General features: G+C 38.1%; 1 long non-coding RNA gene across 1 annotated transcript; it reads left to right on the top strand.

The window, feature by feature from the left end:
* Window positions 1–15,877: 15,877 nt before the first annotated feature.
* On the top strand, window positions 15,878–17,515 carry LOC120578201 (uncharacterized). Its single transcript, XR_005644142.1, has 3 exons — window positions 15,878–16,085; window positions 16,191–16,294; window positions 16,472–17,515. It is a non-coding gene; the product is annotated as an uncharacterized lncRNA (long non-coding RNA).
* Window positions 17,516–18,644: the final 1,129 nt, after the last annotated feature.

Here is an 18,644-nt window from a genome sequence, read left to right as displayed (position 1 = left end):
TGAAATCAAAAGACTGCGAAGAACCGTTGATTGGTGAAGGTCCAGATCCCAATAGCAAGTGGGGATTAGTCTTCGATGGCGCTGTCAATGCTTATGGTAAAGGAATCGGGGCAGTCATTGTATCCCCGCAGGGGCATCATATTCCTTTTACCGCCCGGATCCTGTTCGAATGTACAAACAATATGGCTGAGTACGAAGCATGTATCTTTGGGATCGAGGAAGCAATTGACATGAGAATCAAACACCTCGACATCTATGGAGATTCTGCACTTGTCATCAACCAGATAAAGGGTGAATGGGAGACCCACCATGCCAAGTTGATTCCTTACCGTGATTACGCGAGACGTTTGCTGACATATTTTACAAAGGTTGAATTGCACCATATCCCTCAGGATGAGAACCAAATGGCCGATGCTCTTGCTACTCTATCCTCTATGTTTCGAGTAAAACATTGGAATGATGTGCCAATACTCAAAGTGCAACGCCTTGAAAGACCTTCGCATGTGTTTACTATTGAAGATATGATCAGTCGGGCTGATGAAAATGTGGTTGACAATAAACCCTGGTATTACGATATCAAGCAGTTCTTGCTAAGCCGTGAGTATCCACCGGGTGCTTCCAACAAAGACAAGAAGACCCTGAGAACATTGGCCAGTAGATTCCTGTTAGATGGAGACATTTTGTACAAGAGAAACTACGACATGGTATTGTTAAGATGTGTTGATGAACACGAAGCAGAGCAGTTAATGCATGATGTACACGACGATACCTTCGGGACCCATGCTACAGGGCATACTATGTCAAGGAAGTTGTTACGAGCAGGTTACTACTGGATGACCATGGAGCATGATTGCTACCAGCACGCCAAAAAGTGCAACAAATGTCAAATCTATGCTGATAAGATTCATGTGCCTCCGCACGCTCTCAATGTTATTTCATCCCCATGGCCGTTCTCAATGTGGGGCATCGACATGATTGGAAGAATTGAACCGAAGGCTTCAAACGGTCATCGTTTCATCTTAGTGGCAATTGACTACTTCACCAAATGGGTCGAAGCTGCATCCTATGCCAATGTAACCAAGCAGGTGGTAGCTAAGTTCATCAGGAACAACATCATCTGTCGATATGGTGTTCCCAGCAAGATCATTACCGACAATGGTACTAACCTGAACAACAATGTGGTGCAAGCTCTTTGTGAAGAATTCAAGATCGAACATCATAACTCTTCTCCTTATAGGCCTCAGATGAATGGTGCAGTTGAGGCCGCCAACAAGAATATCAAGAAGATTGTCCAGAAAATGGTAATTACCTACAAAGATTGGCATGAGATGTTACCCTATGCTCTGCATGGCTACCGTACTACAGTGCGCAGTTCAACCGGGGCAACCCCTTTCTCTCTTGTATATGGTATGGAAGCAGTTCTTCCTTTGGAAGTGGAGATCCCATCTCTCCGTGTGATCATGGAAGCAAAGTTATCCGAGGCTGAATGGTGCCAAAACCGGTATGATCAGTTGAATTTGGTTGAGGAAAAACGTATGGATGCCATGGCTCGTGGACAGTCATATCAAGCAAGAATGAAGACTGCCTTTGACAAGAAAGTCCATCCTCGAGAATTCAAGGAAGGTGAACTCGTATTGAAAAGGAGGATAAGCCAGCAACCCGACCCAAGGGGCAAATGGACGCCTAACTATGAAGGTCCTTATGTTGTCAAGAAGGCCTTCTCCGATGGTGCTTTAATTCTTACACACATGGATGGTGTAGAACTTCCAAATCCTGTGAATGCTGATATAGTCAAGAAATACTTTGCCTAGATATATGAAAAGAACAGCGTGGTAGGTCGAAAACCCGAAAGGGCGGCCTAGGCAAAAATGCGCTTCCCGGTGGATCGAAAACCCGAAAGGGCGGTCCAGGCAAAATAAGGGACAAAAAAAGAAAACAAATATGAAAAGCTCGCTGGGATTGTACGCAACTCAGGCAAGAATGAGCGTCTCGATGAGCCGAAAACCCGAAAGGGCGGTTCATGCAAAAATGAGATTGAAACAAAAGGCAAGTAACTATATCTGGCTAACCACCATCCCCTTGGGGTATCTGCAGCTGTTAATGATCATCTTCATCAGAAGCTTCTGTGCTTGCGAATTCAAATTTTCTAGGAAATGTAGTGGTTAGTATGTCCAATGTACCACCAACCAATAAAATTACCATTTTCCAAGCTTTGTAAATCCGTGGAGTCACGCCTTCGGCTGACCGCCACTCTTATACATCAATTTGAGCCTTTGCTTTTGTTTGAAACTCTACTTTCTTTCTACTGTCAAAGCTATGTACAAAAATTTTCTTTCTATCTTGATAATGACAATGCTTGAAACAAACATCCTGAAAATTGAAAAGTTTTTGTCTATTTTGAAAGCAAGCCTGAGCAACAGGGTACATTCAAACGAAACATGCATGAGCGAGCGTATGTCGATGTCTATTTCAATATGTGTTACAAGCAGGCTCTTCCCCAGGATAGTCTGTGGTCAATGGCAAGAATGAAAAAACAGAATGAAAATGCATGAAAATGAATAAGCTCGCTAAGTTGAAAACCCGAAAGGGCGACTTAGGCAAAAATGAGCACCCCGCTGGATTGACAACCCGAAAGGGCAGTTCAGGCAAAAATGGGGCAATGAAAAGAATTTATTTCCCCGGTGGATCGAAAATCCGAAAGGGCGATCCAGGCAAAAATGGGATAAAATAAAAAAATGTTTGAAAAATTGAGAAAATGACATGCAAAAAGCATTGACCACAAATGCGACATCCACAGTACACCCAACACTGAAATGCCCAGCAATGACGGCATTATCCCCAGAAGAGTCTTCCGAGATTCTATCCCCAGCAAGTTGCATAGCTACCTGCCCTCAGCCATGGTTCCGATACGTCTTCCAACGACGTTATCTCCAAAGAGGATTTCCAAGAATGTGTGATATAGCACGAGCCACTACGTGCCCAATACTCCAATGTCTTGTCTGTCTCTGCGAAACTGTGTCTACAAACTGCCTACAGTCATGCATTACGAGCATTCATACATGCATAATCATGCATACTACGTGCCCATACATTTGATAAAACTGTTATATCATCCATGCATTTGCATTTCCAATGCCAACATCAGTCTCAATTCAATACTTATGTCAGGTTCTCTGTCAAAATCTTGTGAGCCAATGATATTGGTCCATTCCTACCTTTCAAATCAAATCGACGTCAAGTCAGTTTCAATCTATATTTTGTCAAAAAAAAAAACTAATCCCCAGTGAATTTATTTCTGTTCGGTCAAGTGGCTAGTTCAAGTCCAAGAACAGCTTGTACTTGTCTATTTGTTTCTGTTCGGTCAAGTGGCTAGTTCAAATTCAAGAGCAGCTTGCACCTGTCTGTTTGTTTATGTCTCCGGTGGAGTAACCAGTTCGCATCCAAGAACAAGCTCGCACCTGTCTATTTGCCTTTGCTTTCGGTCGAGTGACCAGTTCAAATCCAAGAACAACTCGCACCTGTCTACTTTTCCATGTCCCCAGTCGAGTAACCAGTTCAAATCCAAGAACAGCTCGTACCTGTCTATGTGTCTATGATTTTGGTCGAGTGACCAGTTCAGATCCAAGAACAACTCGCACCTGTCTGTCTGCCTTTATTCCCGGTCAAGTGCCCAGCTCAATCCAAGAGCAGCTTGTACCCGTCAATTTGCTTCTAGTTCCCTATCTACCCTGTTATCTGTTATCTTGCCAATGTCTACCAATCCCGCAATGGATACGACATCTTTTGTTAGTTCCAACTCTCGTTTGTCTTGCATTCATAATCCAAATGTTGCATGGCATTCATGAAATTTGAAAATGTGTAAGCGTATTTTTACGTCCAAAAAACAGTGCAAATGTTAATATTTAAGTATCTTCGTCCCGTCAAGCCAAAGACTCCGTCTCTTGACCCTCCGGACAAAGAAACTTAAATAGGGGCAGCTGTTATACCCTGATTTTGGACCTAAAAATACTCGTTCAAATTTATTTTCTATCACTGATATTTGTCAATTCGCTGTTGTTTTACTCTGAATCTTCACTTTATTTTCATCTGCATATTTTTACTGTCCTTGTCTCAAGGTATGTTCAATCATGATTTTCTTGCATAAAACTATCCAAAGTGTCTTTCTTGCATTACAAGTCATTTGAAAACCCTCTGAATCATTGTATTACTTTTCTTGCATTTTATTTCAAAAAATCATACAAAAAGGGTATTTTAGTCATTTCCTGCAGTGGAACCCATTTTAGTCCCTGTGTTTGTCTCTGAGTTTTTTCAACTTGTTTTACAAATCATTGTTGAGTCTTTGTTTAAAAACCATTTCAAAAATTGCATCTGAGTCAGGTTGAGTTTTTAGTCCATAGGGACATTTTGGTCTTTTCCTGTCAAAATTTCGGCAGAGAGGTATTTTGAAATACCTCATTTTTGTAATTGGTTCGTTTTAGTCCTTTAGTTGATTTTATTTTTGGTTTCACTTTACGTTTTGTCCAATTTACCAATTTTAGTCCAATTTTATTTTTAATTGCATTTCAGTCCCAAAACTTTTAAAAATTGCATTTTAGTCCATTTTTTTTAATTACAGTCCAGTCCTTCAATTTTCTTATTTTGCAGAAAGGTCCCTAAGTCCAAAGACAGATGTCACCATTTCATTGGTCCAGAATCACACATGGCAGCCTATAGAAGGTGCATTCACTGCACAAATCTGCACAGATCCACACAATTGATGCCACATCACAAACAAGGAAAATTTTCTCTCTCTTTTCAGTTAGGATCAAAAAACAGAATTCATCAAGAACACAAGAACAATAACAAACCCTAACTTTTCTAGAACCAGATTCATCAACAAATTCATCAATTCTCAGAGATTCATTGATGAATCTTCATCATTGAATTGATTCCTCTGCAATTCAAGGTACGAATTCCTCACCGAAGGCGAGGAACTCCAGCACCGATCACAGAGAAGAGGAAAGAGAAGAAGAAGGAACAAAACCGAATCGGAAAAGGAGCAAATCGGAGTTGAACTTGAAGCTGCGAACGACAGTAGCATCTCTGAATTGATCAACACGAAGAGAAGCAGGTTCGATTTAAAAGGAAAAGGTAGCATTTCGATTTGTTTGTTCGTGTTTTCAAACCTAGATCTACGCTTTGTGAGTACTTGTTTTCAAAAACCGACTTCGAATTTGAAAAGAGGAAGAAAAAGGATGTTTAAAAATGTATCAAGGATGGATTGAAATCCACCTTTGTGCCTGAAGGTACAGATGCTGTAACTGCTGTTCAGTCATAACCTGAAGCTTCTGGTTCGAAGGCTAAGATCACATCAAAGCCAGAAAAACTCAAGTCTAAGGTTATGACAAAATCTGATCCTAAGACTCAAAAGATTAAAATTCTGAAAAGATCAGAACCTGTTCCTCAGAATCTGATTAAACCAGAATCTAAAATCCCAAAGCCAAAAGATCAGAAGAACAAAGCAGCTACTGCTTTTGAGAAAACAATACCCAAAGGTGTTAAACCTAAAGTATTGAATGATCAGAAGCTATCAAGCACTCACCTCAAGGTACAAGGGAGGAAAAGTAAAACCTCCAGAACTAACCCAAAAGGACCCATGAAGATATGGGTACCTAAATCTGAATTGGTTAAAACTGCAGGTGTGCCTAAGGGCAAAAGAGAAACAAAGGTCATGGTACCTAGACAGCGGATGTTCAAGGCACATGACTGGAGAGAAAGCTTTGTTCCTTACCCTCACCATGAAAGATGGAGGAGAAGTGAAGTTTGGTGGCAACCAAACTGGAAAAATCATTGGTGCAGGTACTATTGGTAATTCCTCCATTTCAATTAATAATGTGTGGCTAGTAGATGGTCTGAAGCATAACCTATTGAGCAATAGTCAATTTTGTGACAATGGGTATGATGTAATGTTCAGTAAGACCAACTGCACACTAGTCAACAAGGATGACAAATCCATTACATTCAAGGGAAAGAGAGTTGAGAATGTCTATAAAATTAATTTCTCTGATCTGGCTGATCAGAAGGTAGTTTGCCTTCTATCATTGAATGATAAAAAGTGGGTATGGCATAGAAGATTGGGACATGCTAATTGGAGATTAATTTCTAAAATTAGCAAGTTACAACTTGTCAAAGGATTGCCTAACATTGATTATCATTCAGATGCACTTTGTGGTGCATGTCAGAAAGGGAAAATTGTGAAAAGTTCTTTCAAATCCAAAGACATTGTATCAACCTCAAGACCCTTAGAATTACTCCATATTGATCTTTTTGGTCCAGTTAACACTACATCATTATATGGAAGTAAATATGGATTAGTCATTGTTGATGATTACAGCAGATGGACTTGGGTAAAATTCATTAAAAGTAAAGACTATGCATGTGAAGTGTTTAGCAGCTTCTGCACTCAAATACAATCTGAAAAAGAATTGAAAATTTTGAAAGTCAGAAGTGATCATGGTGGTGAATTTGAAAATGAGCCATTTGAATCTTTTTGTGAAAAACATGGGATTCTCCATGAATTTTCTTCTCCTAGAACTCCACAACAAAATGGGGTTGTAGAGAGAAAAAACAGAACCTTACAAGAAATGGCCAGAACCATGATCCATGAAAACAATTTAGCTAAACATTTCTGGGCAGAAGCAGTTAATACTTCATGTTATATTCAAAATAGGATCTATATCAGACCTATGTTGGAGAAAACTGCATATGAACTCTTTAAAGGAAGAAGACCCAATATCTCTTACTTTCATCAGTTTGGATGTACTTGTTACATTCTAAACACTAAAGACTATCTGAAGAAATTTGATGCCAAGGCTCAAAGAGGAATCTTTTTAGGTTACTCTGAAAGGTCAAAGGCGTATAGAGTGTATAATTCAGAAACACATTGTGTTGAAGAATCTATGCATGTTAAATTTGATGATAGAGAGCCTGGAAGTAAAACCCCAGAGCAAAGTGAAAGTAATGCAGGTACAACTGATTCTGAAGATGCATCAGAATCTGATCTACCTTCTGATTCTGAAAAGCATTCAGAAGCAGAATCTAGTCCAGAAGCTGAAACTACTCTAGAAGCTGAGTCTATTTCAGAAGCAGAACCTAGTCCAGTAATACAGAATGAAAATGCTTCTGAGGATATTCAAGATAACACTCAGCAGGTTATTCAACCTAAATTCAAGCACAAATCTTCAAATCCTGAGGAGCTAATCATTGGAAGCAAAGATAGTCCTAGAAGAACAAGATCTCATTTCAGACAAGAAGAATCTTTGATAGGTTTGCTTTCAATAATTGAGCCTAAAACTGTTGAAGAAGCTCTCTCAGATGATGGATGGATATTAGCTATGCAAGAAGAGCTAAATCAGTTTTAGAGAAATGATGTGTGGGATCTGGTACCCAGACCTTATCAGAAGAACATTATTGGAACAAAATGGGTATTCAGAAACAAGCTGAATGAGCAAGGAGAGGTAACCAGAAACAAAGCCAGACTTGTTGCTCAAGGTTATAGTCAACAAGAAGGCATTGATTACACTGAAACATTTGCTCCAGTTGCAAGATTGGAAGCAATCAGGTTACTTCTATCCTATCCAATTAATCATGGCATAATATTATATCAAATGGATGTCAAAAGTGCTTTTCTTAATGGTGTCATTGAAGAAGAAGTGTATGTTAAACAACCTCCTGGGTTTGAGGATCTTAAGCATCCTGACCATGTTTATAAACTTAAGAAATCACTATATGGCTTGAAACAAGCTCCCAGAGCTTGGTATGATAGACTAAGTAATTTCTTAATTAAAAATGATTTTGAAAGAGGACAAGTTGACACTACACTCTTCAGAAGGACTCTTAAGAAAGACATTTTGATTGTGCAAATATATATTGATGATATAATATTTGGTTCTACTAATGCATCTCTTTGCAAAGAATTTTCTAAGCTAATGCAGGATGAATTTGAAATGAGCATGATGGGAGAATTGAAATTCTTTCTTGGAATTCAAATCAATCAAAGAAAAGAAGGAGTATATGTTCATCAAACAAAATATACAAAGGAGCTTCTGAAGAAGTTCAAGCTAGAAGATTGTAAAGTGATGAACACTCCAATGCATCCAACCTGCACCTTAAGCAAAGAAGATACTGGAATAGTAGTAGACCAGAAGCTATACAGAGGTATGATTGGTTCTCTGTTATACCTCACTGCATCTAGACCTGATATTTTATTCAGTGTATGCTTGTGTGCAAGATTTCAATCAGATCCTAGAGAATCTCATTTAACTGCAGTTAAGAGAATCTTCAGGTATCTGAAAGGAACAACTAATCTTGGACTCCTGTATAGGAAATCTCTAGATTATAAGTTGGTTGGATTCTGTGATGCTGATTATGCTGGTGACAGGATTGAAAGAAAATCAACCAATGGAAATTGTCAATTCCTGGGAGAGAATCTGATATCCTGGGCAAGCAAAAGACAAGCAACTATTGCTATGTCTACTGCAGAAGCAGAATACATTTCAGCTGCAAGTTGTTGCACACAACTACTTTGGATGAAACATCAGTTGGAAGATTATCAGATTAATGCTAACAGTATTCCCATCTTTTGTGATAATACTGCTGCTATTTGTTTGTCTAAGAATCCAATCCTACATTCTAGAGCCAAGCATATTGAGATCAAACACAATTTTATCAGAGACTATGTTCAAAAAGGAATTTTAGATATACAATTCATTGTTACTGAACATCAATGGGCTGATATATTTACAAAACCTTTATCTGTTGAAAGATTTGATTTTATTAAGAAAAATTTGAACATGCACTTTGTGTCTGATTGAAAATTTGCTTGCCTCTGAATAAGAAGTTTGGTTCTAAAGTCCATTCAGAAGCATTTAGTCCATCAGAAGCTCTTAACTGAGGTTCTGACGAAAATGTGCTTCTGAAGATGACGTCAGCACTAAAACTTCAGAAGCGGTATTCTTTGCTTCTGAATAGCTGGCTAGTGGGAACGTTGGCAGTTACTTTTTGTAACAGCTGTCCCATTACCCAAAGGTTATTTTTCTGAAAAGTTTCTGACGTGGTCTATTTGTATTGGAGTATAACAAAAAGGGCAATGATGTTTTATTTGCTTTTAAACGTACTAACACGCGCCCCCAATTTGTCATTAATGCTATGTTTGTTTGTCTCTTTTGAATTGCAAACGTTTTGATAAATAGACTTAAGCAAAAACACACACTACTCACTTCACAACTCACACTCTCATTTCATTTCAAACCTTCGCTGCTAAGAAACTTCAAAAACCCTAGAAACCCTCTTCAATCTTCAATCAGTCAAATGGCATCTTCAAGTTCTGCACCTGGTTCATCATCTAACATGCAACAAGAAGAGGCTCCTGCCTACGTGATTAAAGGAAGAACCATGTCCTTGGAGGAATGGGATTTAAAGATTCAATCAGAGAATCCAGTGGATTTTGCTTCTTTGGCCGCTCATAACTGCGATATTGGAAGTTTCTATGAAGCGCAAGGCTTGGGAAGCTACTTCAATTTTCTGAACGGTCCAACCTATCAAACTTTGATACGTCATTTCTGGGTTAGAGCCAGTATCTTTGATAGAGATGCTGCTAAGATGGAAGAAGATGAAAAAGTTATTCTCTATCCAGAACTCAAGGGTAAATCAAGACAGGAAATGGGCTTGGAACCATTCACTAAAACCCAGATACGATCAAGCATCATGGGGATTCCTATATGGATCAATGAGGATGTGATTGCTTTCGTCCTCAGAAGACCAGCAGAAGGAGATTATAAAGCTGGAATCACTAAATCCAAAGACAGCCCCTGGAATGATATTGTGAACAAAACACTCTACAACAAGGTGAAGGACTTCGCCTATGCAGATATGAATGCCAAGACCAAGGTGATGCTGAAAATTCAAAATGACAACCTACTACCAAAAGGTGGTGGTAGTGATCAACCTTCTCTGGAACACAAAATCCTTTTACACTTTTTCTTAACTGGTGTAAAGGCTAATGTGCCCAGATACATCTTCAGGCATATGGTACAACAGCTCAGAGAGAGCCAGCTGAAGAATAGGTGTTGGGTACCCTATGGAAGGCTACTCTCTGAGATTCTTCATCAAGGAGGGATCATCAAGATGCTGAAGGAGGCAAAATTCTTCACAAATGAACAGTTGGGAACTGTTAGAGGAAAAATTATCAATGGAGAAACACTGAGGTCCATGCATCTGGTTGATGTAAAAGACCATAAGAAGCTACCCACAGATATGAAGGCATCTGATGCCAAATCAGCTTTGATTCCCAACTTTCCCCCCATCTGTAAGCAAGATCCTTTGGATGTTCAGATGAACTTTATCAGAGATCACTTTGAAAGGACAAGAGAGAAGATCAGTCTGAAAGATGTTCCTGAACAAATGTTTGGAGGTGTTCTTCCTGCTGCCAAGAGCAGGAAATCAAAAAGCAAACCCCTTTCTAAGGAAGAATACTTGGAAGAAGAAGAAGCTAAAAGGAAACCTTCCAAGAGGACAAGAAAAGAGACAAAGGATGAGGTTGCAGCACCAAAGCCCAAGAAATCCAAAGCAAGTGCTTCTGCTTCTGAACAAGCTGTTGCTTCTGAACAAGCTCCTGCTTCTGAAGAAGATGTTCAGAAACAGAAAGTCAAGAAATCTGATGCTAGGGAAGCTGCTCTTCAAACCATCAGAAACAAGAGAACAAGGGATCTAAAAGCTGCTGAAGGTAGCACAGAAGATAAAGCTCAACAGCCAGAAGAAGAACCAAGTGCTAAACAGGCTAAGAATAAGCCTAGTGTTATGTCAATGTTTGTTCCTACAGCAGAACAATTGCTATATGCTAGAAACTATACTAAAACTGAGATGGCTAAGAAAAAGGAGTTGAGACAGCAGAGGAAAAGAGAGGAACAACTCAAGGCTGCAGGGTATAAGCTAGCTCCTAAGAAGGCTGCTGAGTTTGCTGCGTTGGCTGCTGAGGTTGAAAAGGAAACTGTCCAGGAGGGAGTGAAACTGCTATCTCAAGCTTTGAAAGACAAGCAGGCTTCAGAAGCTACTTCATCAGAACCAGCTTCTAAAGCTTCAGAAGCAGCTCATCCAAAAGCTCACTCTTCAGGTACTTCACTAAAAACTGACATCAATACTCAGATTCCTGACCTTCCTTCTTCACCCTCATCGTCATCCACTGAATCAGATGACCAACCACTTAGTCAACACATTGAAAAACTACTAAATCGCAAACCTACCAAACTAACAACCTATGGAACAATTGATTATGAGCAGACACAAATTGAATTCTCTAAACAGAGGATAAAAATCTGTGAAAAATTCAATTTGCCTCCAGATCACTTTTTCCAACCTCAAATTCCAGAAGCTGTTAGTATACAATTTCCAGAAACCAACCCACAAAATAACCAATCTCCACAAAAAGCCTCTGAAGTAGCTTCAGAAGCAACTACTTCAGAAACCCCCCAACACCAAGAATCTTCAACCCTTCATAACTTAGAAAAGCATTTAGGTGGTGAAATGCAACCTACACCCACAAAGGCCTCTAAGACAGTCCCTGAAAAGACTGTTTTGGAAAACCAACAAACAGAAACCCAAACAGAAACTCAAACCATTCCTGAGCAAACTGTTCCTGAACAAACTGTTCCTGAACAAGTTGCTTCTGACCAAGAACAAACTGTTCCTGAACAGGTTGTTTCTGACCTAGACCAAACTACCACAGAACAACCACAAACTAACACAGAACAACAACAACAACCAGAACCACCAATAATTGACCTAACCTCTTCTGACCATCAAACAACCTCAAATAAACCTTCTACATCTCAAACACCAATCCCAGACACCATCCTAGAATCTGAGTATATAGATGAACAACTTATCAGGCTTAGTGATGAGATTCAGACACTGATTCTTCTTAGAACAGTTCCTGTACCTCCCACTCACTATCTTGATCAATGGATGGATCTGAAGAAAGATTTTACTGAGCTGCTGGATCAACTGAGCACGAAATGTGTCTCATCTCACTCTGCAATGCTGAAGAAAATGTTGGATGATATGCATGAAGCAGATAGAGTGAAAGAGCTTGATTATGTGCCTCTGTTAGCCAACTCTCCTTTTTATCTAGAAGATGATTACACTTCAAGGGCTGATAGAATTCAAGCTAGGCTGAAAAGAAGAGTGAGAGCACAGACTGAACAACTTCAGAAGAAGGATGAGCAGATTAAATATCTATTGGAACAGATGTCTAAGCTAGCCAAACCTTAGTTGCACACATATGTTGCTTGTTTAGATTTTTTTTGTTCTAAGTATGATCATTGCTTTGACTTTGTACTTTGACTTGCTTATCAATATATTTTATCATTGCTTCTGAATCATGCTATTTATAAGTTTTTGCTCTAATAATAGTTGCTGCATCTTATGTTGTTTGCTCTGATACACTGTATTTTAAGGTTTTTCCTTTTGGTGCTTTGAAACTCTTTCTTTTGTTTTTACTTACTTTTTGTTGATGACAAAAGGGGGAGTAGATGTATAGTATTTTAAGGCTCTGAGCCCCTTTATAATAACTTGATTAAGTTAATTTTTTTTGATGAACTTTGCTCAGAACCACTTCTAAACCTTTTAATACTTCTGATATTTTATGAGTATTTTTTATTGAAATTTAATTAATAAGAATAGAACTCAGGGGGAGCTTACAAACCTCACCTTAAAGATCTATTGGACTCAGGGGAGCTTACAAACCTCTATCCCAGAAGTCAACTTATTAATTAGATCAACAACAATTGAACATTTTAAATACTATTGTTTGTCATCATCAAAAAGGGGGAGATTGTTGGAACAAAATGTGTTTCACAATGAACCTTAATAAGTTTTGATGATAACAAGGTATTAAAAATTGTCAATTGGTTATTGCTAATAATTGTTCAAGTGTACAGGACCAAAGGCTAGTCAAGTTATTTCAATAGGTCTTGGAAGAACAATGGAAAGAAAAAGAAATTCTAAGCATCTGAAGAAAACTGCGTCTGAAGCTGAAGTGCTTCTGAAGTGATGACGTCATCAGAAGCAGAAGGTCATCAGAAGCAAGGTTTTCATCAGAAGCGAAATCATCACCAGAAGCTACATTTAATCCATATATTCAAACTGAAGATCCAAAGTAGCTGTTTCTCATTTCAACCTTATCTAAGAAGAACGAAGAATTGAAAGGGAGGTATCAACGGTCATTTGGATAGCGCTGAGCATTTGTCCTTTGTTAACAGAGTTGACAAAGTACAAGTGTACAACCACTACCTCCACTACTCTGTTTTTGTCCACGCTACAAGACAAGACAACAGCTATGCCTACAGAATTTGTGCCTTCAAGATGGGAATGAATTTGAAGCTAATTCTTCAAAGGACTACACCCAAATCAGGCAAAGGATTACTGGTGAATGATCAAAGGATTTCAAACGACTCTTTAGACGTGCTAATTATCTCAACGTCTCTTTCACGCCTCTATATAAAGGAGTGAAAACTTGAAGATTGTAGATAGAGATACACAAGTTAAAAAGCGCCAAAACTCTGTCAATTTGATTCTACAAAGCACACTGAATTTCTGCACTGATTTGATACATCTTAGAAATTCAAAAGTCTAGAGTCTTTATTGTATTGTATTGTGAACACCACTGATTGTATATCAAGTGTTCAAGTCAAACTTAATTCATTGTATTTTTGTTTGATCAGAAGCCTCTTGCCTGCATGCTTGAGCATTAGAAGACTCTTGCTTAGTGCTTGAGCATTGGAAGACTCTTGCGTGTGTGCTTGAGCATTTTTGAGAAGTCTCATACTTAGAGAGTATTGAGCAGTTGTAATCTTTGTGATTATAGTGAAATCTCCTTGGAAGTGCAAGGGGGGCTGGACTACTTCCGATTTGTGGAAGGAACCAGGATAACTGCTTGTGTCTTGCTTTTCTTTTCTCTGCTTTGATCTTTTCCGCTGCATATCTGATTCTGATCATTTCATCAGAAGCATTCACAAACTACTTCTGAAGTTTTATCGGAAGAAGTATTTTTTTTAGAGAGAAAAAGAAAACACAATTCAACCCCCCCCCCCCCCCCCCCTTCTTGTGTTTTTCACACCTTCAAAAACTCCATTGAATTTTCCCTTTATTTTCTTAATCAAACTCAAATGAACTTTAATTCCAACTTAGACTCTTTTCTTTAATAAATACCAACCACTCACCATTTTTTTTTTCTCTTATGCCTTTACGGCCTCTTTCCCTTCTTTAAAACCATTTTTCAAAACTTAAAATCAATCAAACACACAAAAACATTTTTGAGAGAGAACTACATGGAATTTTGATCCCTTAAAAGGGTATGTAGGCAAGAGGTCAAAACCTCTCCAAGTCCAATAAAATAAAATCTCAAACATTTTCTCCCCCCATTCTTAACATAAACAACTTCTCTTTTCAATAAATAGCATTAAAAATAAAGGGTAGACATAAAGCTAGGAAAACGGTTCCTATAGAGTACTATAGTCGTTTCGGGTGCTTAACACCTTCCCGTAACGAAAACGACCTCCGAACTAAGAATTTCTAAGGGTTTTTCTCAATTTTACCCTTCCCAAGAAAAAAATAGAGAATATCAAAGATTGAAAGGTTCAAGCCTAATTAATGACTTGATACCCCGAAATCGTGATAACAATCCGGAATAGTAGCTGATAGTTGCTGTTATTTGCTGTTGTGAGTGGATTTACCTCACATGTGTCTTAGGAGCTCTGATATGTAACGGGATGGGGATAATTTGTCGTCATATTCATCATTCCTTATGTATCATTATGAACCTGTTGGTGTTTGATTAAATCCTTAAAGATATTTTATGTTTAGGCCATGTGCCAGAATTTATTGGAAGTTGTTTAAATGTTGAAAATATTTCGCTGCGATGAATTATTATGTTTTACTGAGGACTATTAATTAATAAATAGTATTTTATTCTATTTATGAATTTTTGAAAAGCAGTGTAACATTCCGTTTGTTGATTACTCTGATTATTTAAAAGAAATTTTTATGTTGGGAAAACGTGGTGTTACACTTGAGGATATCCCCATTAAGGTAGGAAAAATTTATATCCAGGCTGATTTTGTGGTAGTAGACATCAAAAAGGATTCTGAAATTCCAATCCTTCTAGGAAGACCATTATTCCTTGCTACTGCGGGTGCTGTTATTAATGTTAAGTATGATAAGATAGCTTTTCATGTAGGTGATGAGAATGTAGAGTTTGAAATTGCCAAATTGATGAAGGGTCCCTCTATTTTTGATTCGTGCTGCATGATTGATGTAATTGATCATCATGTGAAAGAATGTTCTTTAGAATTATCTACCCACAACGGTCTACGTAACCCAGATTGAGGAACAAATTCCTCCTTTTTCGCCAAGCTAGTGACGGTAAAAGAGCGTTGCGTGGGAGGCAACCCACGGTTTAATATCTTTCTTCCTTTATTTTTGTTTTGCAGGTTAGTAAATTCGTCAAGCTAACGACTTTAAATGAGCCCTTCGTGGGAGGCAAGTCACGAGTTTAATTGCTTTTATTTTGTTTGTTATGTGTTGTTTTAATTTGTTTTGTAGGTATTTGTCCAAACATGATGCGAAAAAATGAAGAAAATTGAGCCTAGCATGACTAGAAGCTTGGCACAGCCGGTGCCTATGGTGGCACGCACTACAGGAAATCCTGCATTTAGCCAGGGATATTTGCCAGGGACAAGAAACCCTAGCAAATTTGCCAGGAGCAACTTGTCATAGCCCCTGGTAAATTGAAAGGGCCCATTTACTTTTTGCCCTTTGCTACATTAACCTCATCATAGAAAAAAGAAATAGAACACGTACGTATCATCTTTTCATCTTCCTCAAAACCTTCCCCCACTCGCCTCCGTCCGACGCTGATTCCGGCCGCCACGAACACTGATCGAACAAACAAAAAGCAGTTTTGAACTCCTTATCACCTAAGCTTTCAACTGATCCGAATGATTTCGTGATTTGAGCAATTTCATCTTCACCCATTTTTCTCTTCCATCACGGTATGAACACCCAACCCTTTCTCTTCTTCCTTTCTTCAATTTTTGCGTTTCTATTTCATTATAGACTGAGCGACATATTTGATTTCTATTTTTAATCTGAAGCAGCTACATTCTACTCGGAGCCATCAACGATTATTCTTCAACTATAAATCGAAAAGGCTAGCTGAAGGTGAACTTACTGAAGAATCGGTGACTAAAGCGCTTTTCTGGTAACATATATTTATGGATTCCAATTTTTTCTATATTTAGGTATTCGTAATTTCTTGATTTTGATTTTATGTTTATGATTTGTGATTTCAGCTACTAGGGATTTGATTTTTCAGATTTCATTTTTATGTTACATTTCAGGGATTTGTTATTTATTCAATTTTGTTGTTACATTTTAGGAGAATGTAGGCGGATTCGTCGACTGTTCCGATTCAGTCGATTGTGGTGGTGGAATTGGCTCCGGTGGAGAAATATGATGTGATAGCTCTATGCAAGTGTTTGTGAAGGGTTTTATAGCGAAAATTATGCAGAAGAATATTGATCTGCAGTTGATGAGAGGGAAGATTGTGTTGTTGGTGTAACACCCCAAATTTCTATTTAATTAATTTTGTGAGGTTAAATAGGTGGAGTCGTGTTTATTATGATTATAATGTGGATTAGTGATGCATTATGAGGGATAATAGGATGAAGAGAAGAATTAAGTAAATATAATACAAGTCGGAGGTGTAGAATATAAGTTTTAAATAAGTGGGGGAGGGGAGGAGTAAAAGTATAGTGAATAAAGGAGAAGAAAGTTATAACATGTGATTGACCCAAGTATAAATAGAAACATTAGAAGTTAGAAGAGTCACTTTTGTTGAACGTGAAAAAAGAAAGAAAAAAGGAGCATAGGAGAAGAAACCCTAGTTGCGACGGGATCAAGCCAAGCTGGAAATTTTAGAAGAAATCGAGGTAAGGGGGAGAATCTCTTCATCTCTAGGGTTTATTATTTTGTTGTAGGGTTGTAAAGGGGTTGGAGTATGAGTGTTGTTATGATGGTGATGAGGACGTTGTTAAGGTTAATTAATTCCTAAGTTATGATTGTTGTTATGAGGAAGAGTTCTACTGAAAAATTATGATGAATGAATGTAGAATTGTTGTTAAAAGATAGAGGGAATTAACACCCAAATAGTAGGGTAAACCTAGAGTGATGATTAGGGACAATTTGGGTGTGTTGGGATTGAGTTAAGTGATTTAAGAGTGATTCTTAAGTGAAAAACGCATTGTTAAACTGATTTTTGAACTGCTATGAAGCTCAAAATCGGCCACCGAGTCTCCAAAATCAGCCACCGACTTCTGAGCTGATTTTCCAGCTTTGGTTCGACAAAAATCGGCCACCAATTTGTCAAAATCGGCCGCCGATTTTCTGGCAGGCAAATCTGGAAAATATTTGTAATTTTCACCCTTTTCTGTTTTGAATTTGCTTTCGGTCAAAACATGAAAGTTTTAGGTATGTCTGTTAGCTTTCCAATGGATTTGGTTTCACCTCAACCAGACCTCTACAACTTGAGTTAAGGTCAAATTACCGTACCTGGGTCATGCTGCGTTTTTCGTGAAACTTCAACATAATCTGTTCAATGAGCCTTAAAACGTCCTAGAAAATAATAAAAAGTTTAAGAAGGTTGTTAAAGAGAAAGGTAAGAGTAAGGGTCCTAAACTATATAACTTAATGAAGGAGTGGGTTTAAGCGTAATTAGAAGTGATTAACTCAGAATAATAACAAGCTTAAATAGGAACCGAGGATAGTAACCTATGAGAATCTAATGGTGTCAAGATAGCTTGAAAATAGAAAGTGAAAGATAAATACGGGAGACGCTATGAGGAATACTAATCGAGAGGTTAATACTTGAATTAGAATGGATAACGGGGTATACTACTAGGATGAAAGACGTAGTAATGGAGAGTACGAATGACGAGAGTAGATTCTAAAATGCAGTAACGAGTAACCAAGGAATATGATGTGTACATATGCTCGTATAAGATGTTGATTAATGGTGAGAAGTTATTGACGTGTGATGAGGATCTATGTTCAAGTAATAATTGTTGAATGGTGAGGATGAATGATATGATAATTAATGATGTTTTGTGAATGACGAGTAATGACGATGAAGTGGGTTATGTTATGAGTAGGAGTTAAAGTATTGGGTAATTTAGGGGATGGTAATATCATTGAGAAAGGATATCAAGTTGATTAAGGGTAATAAGACGAGAAATTACTAGAGCAAATAGTGTGGGTATGTGGTGAGACTAAAAACACACGATTTAGTAAACAGGGTATAAGACGGTGATAATATGGGATGTGAAGTAGGTTCTTTTCCGAATAACTAATGAGTTGAAATATGATCTCCTTAAACCAATAATGAGTCTAAGAATACTGTTGAGTGAAAGAGCGAATGAACCAAAGTAGTTAAAGAACTTAAGATGAGTGTTAGACAGTAACATATAAGGCGTAAAAAAATGAATAAAGAATATGATCGTACACGATGAGAAGATCGTTAAGACGAAATGTAAGACAAGGTAAGGAGTTTTATA

This window comes from Medicago truncatula, chromosome 2 (genome assembly GCF_003473485.1).
Source record: "Medicago truncatula cultivar Jemalong A17 chromosome 2, MtrunA17r5.0-ANR, whole genome shotgun sequence".
NCBI lineage: Eukaryota > Viridiplantae > Streptophyta > Magnoliopsida > Fabales > Fabaceae > Medicago > Medicago truncatula.
The sequence above is the reverse complement of the archived record's forward strand: the minus strand, read 5'-3'. Positions and strand labels throughout refer to the sequence as shown.